The sequence below is a fragment of the Rattus norvegicus genome, chromosome 20, assembly GCF_021556685.1.
Source record: "Rattus norvegicus strain SHRSP/BbbUtx chromosome 20, alternate assembly SHRSP_T2T, whole genome shotgun sequence".
Classification (NCBI taxonomy): Eukaryota; Metazoa; Chordata; class Mammalia; order Rodentia; family Muridae; genus Rattus; species Rattus norvegicus.
This window is the reverse complement of record NC_141553.1, coordinates 1,272,339-1,275,929: the sequence shown is the minus strand read 5'-3', so window position 1 is coordinate 1,275,929 and position 3,591 is coordinate 1,272,339. Positions and strand designations below refer to the sequence as shown.

Sequence of the window (3,591 nt, the reverse complement as noted above, 5' to 3'; positions counted from 1 at the left end):
CCAACAGAGGAATGGATACAGAAAATGTGGTACATCTACATAATGGAGAACTACTCAGCAGTCAAAAACAATGACTTCATGAAATTCACAGGCAAATGGATTGAACTAGAAAATATAATAGTGAGTGAGGTAACCCAATCACAGAAAGGCACACATGGTATGCACTTATTGATAAGTGGATATTAGCCCAAAAGCTCAAATTACCCAAGATACAATCCACAGACCACAGCAAGCTCAAGAAGAAGGATGACTAAAATGCAGATGCTTCACTTATTCTTAAAAGGGTGAATAAATTCAAAAGCATCAGAATCCATTTCTTTGAAAAATTTAAAAAGGCGATCACAATTTTTTGAACAAGGAAGCTCTGATTCTGTGGCTCCTGATCTTCCGGTTCCAACCCTCAGTGCCCTGAGTCGCTGGGCTTGGGATCAAGAGGAGGAGAGACCGGCAGGAGCAGTGGCAGAAAGAGCAAGATCGACTACTGCAGGAAAAATACCAAAGTGAGCAGGAGAAGCTGAGGGAAGAGTGGCAGAGAGCTCAGCAGGAGGCGGAGAAAGAGAATTCCAAGTACCTGGATGAGGAGCTGATGGTCCTAAATTCCAACAGCATTTCCCTGACCTCTCGGGAGTCTGTGACTGCCTCCTGGGAATCCAGCTGGAGTGAAGGGTCCAAGTCTCTGGACAGGGAAGGCACCCGAGCCGGAGACGAGGACCGGGGACAGCTGGAAGACGATGCTGTGTATGAGGACCAAAGTCAGAAGCTGCAGGAAAGGCTCATGCTTGAGCAAGAGAAGAAAAGGAAGGAGCAAGAAGCTCAGGAAGAGGAGTTCCGGAAGCAGCGGGAGGCTGAGGCCCAAGCTCAGGCTGAGGCAGAAGCCCAGGGCAGGGCAGAGGCCCTGGCTCGGGCAGAGGCCCAGGCCCAGGCCGAGGCTGAGGCTCGAAAACGAGCTAAAGCACAGAAGCTCCAGGCAGAGAGGGAACGAGAAACTTCGGTCAAAATATACCAGTACCGGAGGCCTATTGATTCCTACGATCTACCAAAGAGAGAAGAAGAATCTTCAGGGCTGCTTCCAATTGACAGGAGTAAATCAAGGTCTACTACAGAGTTAAATGACCCCCTCATAGAGAAGAATTGAAGCAGCAAATATTCAGATCGAATTGGGACCACTAGCTTTTCACAAAGGAGTTCTAAGAAGGATCAAGGCCCCTCGGAAGCAGAGTTGGAGAGACAGCAAATCCTTCAGGGAATGAGGAAGAAAACATCTCTCCACAATGACAACAGCTGGATCTGACAGCGCAGTGCCAGTGTAAACAAGGAGCCCATCTGCCTGACTGGGATCATGAGAAGAGGGGAGTCTCTGGACAATCTGGATTCCCAGCGGCCAGGATCTTGGAGGCAGTCCCCTTGGCACAGCCAGCCTGCAGGAGTCTATGCGTCTTCCTCTGTTCAAGACTTTAGTCGCCTGCCACCACAGCTGTTGTCCACATCAAACCGTGCCTACATGCGGAATCCATCCTCTGTGGTACCGCCTCCAGCTGGCTCAGTGAAGACCTCCCCGGGGTCTCCCTCTCCAGGCAGCCATTCTCCTTCAATGTCACAGTCAGGCTCTCAGCCAAGTAACAGGTCAGTGAGTGGGAAACGTGTGCGCTCCTACTGTAATAACATTCTGGGCAAAGGAGCCGCCGTGATCATCGAGACTCTGGGTCTTTGTTATCATTTACATTGTTTTAAGTGTGTCTCCTGTGAGCGTGACCTTGGAGGCTCTTCCTCAGGAGCCGAAGTCAGAATCCCGAAACCACCAACTGTACTGCAATGACTGCTATCTCCGATTCAAATCTGGACGGCCAGCCGCCATGTGACGTAGGCCTCCACTCAAAAGCACTGTTGCAGGTAGAAGAGGAGACGGTGGTCACTGAGGCAGAACTATAAAAAATGGTGTATGTCCATTCAGAGCCTGCCCCACATGTGGCCCATGCATATACAGCCGCCCAATTAGACAAGATGGATGAAGCAAAGAAGTGCAGGCCGACAGGAGCCGGATGTAGATCTCTCCTGAGAGACACAGCCAGAATACAGCAAATACATAGGCGAATGCCAGCAGCAAACCACTGAATTGAGAATAGGACCCCCGTTGAAGGAATCAGAGAAAGAACTGGAAGAGCTTGAAGGGGCTCGAGACCCCATATGTACAACAATGCCAAGCAACCAGAGCTTCCAGGGACCAAACCACTACCTAAAGACTATACATGGACTGACCCTGGACTCTGACCTCATAGGTAGCAATGAATAGCCTAGTAAGAGCACCAGTGGAAGGGGAAGCCCTGGGTCCTGCTAAGACTGAACCCCCAGTGAACTAGACTGTGGGGGGGAGGGCGGCAATGGGGGGAGGATGGGGAGGGGAACACCCATAAGGAAGGGGAGGGGGGAGGGGGATGTTTGACCGGAAACCGGGAAAGGGAATAACACTCGAAATGTATATAAGAAATACTCAAGTTAATAAAAAAAGAAAAAGAAAAAAATGGTGTATGTTTTCCCTCTTTTTAAAAAAAAATGAATAATCTTTGCCTCGTTAGATGACATAGGAACACTGTGGTGTTGGTAGGACCTGTATTTTTGTTGTTTCTTTATAAGAAGGTAATTATGTGGGGAGGGGGGGGAAGAGTGCAGTATTTACCTTTTGAACTCAGCATCCTAAAAGCACAAGTGGGAAACAAAACAAAACTCAAGAACTTAAAAAAATAATACTTCTCATGCTGATGATCTGATGATCTAGTTTGACTCTTAAGTGGTTTTTCGAAGAGGGTATTTTGTTTCAATTTTTTTTTTATTAACTTGAATATTTCTTATATACATTTCGAGTGTTATTTCCTTTCCCGGTTTCCGGGCAAACATCCGCCTCCCCCCTCCCCTTCTTTATGGGTGTTCCCCTCCCCATCCTCCCCCCCTTGCCGCCCTCCCCCCAACAATCTAGTTCACTGGGGGTTCAGTCTTAGCAGGACCCAGGGCTTCCCCTTCCACTGGTGCTCTTACTAGGATATTCATTGCTACCTATGAGGTTGGAGCCCAGGGTCAGTCCATGTATAGTCTTTAGGTAGTGGCTTAGTCCCTGAAATCTCTGGTTGCTTGGCATTGTTGTACATATGGGGTCTCAAGCCCCTTCAAGCTCTTCTAGTTCTTTCTCTGATTCCTTCAATGGGGGTCCTATTCTTAGTTCAGTGGTTTGCTGCTAGCATTCGCCTCTGTGTTTGCTGTATTCTGGCTGTGTCTCTCAGGAGCGATCAACATCCGGCTCCTGTCGGCCTCAATTTTTTTAAGTTCTTAAACATTATTTGAAATAGTTAATATAAATATGTAATTGTGTTTGTCTATTATAATGTATTCTAAGTTAATGTGGAATCATATGAAAAATTTTCACCTAAATCCACCCATACATTTGCTCTTTGTGGTTTTATTTACCCAGAAATAATCCAGCTGAAAAGTGATTTTGCTTGTGTAATGTTTTATTTGCTTGAGGAGGGCACTCTGTTTTCTTTACAAGGACTGTTGTGGCTAAGCAAATGCCAGTAGAAAAGCTGTTTATTTTCAATAATG

General features: G+C 47.1%; 1 pseudogene; it reads left to right on the top strand.

Moving 5' to 3' along the window:
• The first annotated feature begins 297 nt into the window (after positions 1-297).
• Positions 298-1,928, top strand: Lmo7-ps1 (LIM domain 7, pseudogene 1; annotated as a pseudogene).
• The last annotated feature ends 1,663 nt before the right edge of the window (positions 1,929-3,591 follow it).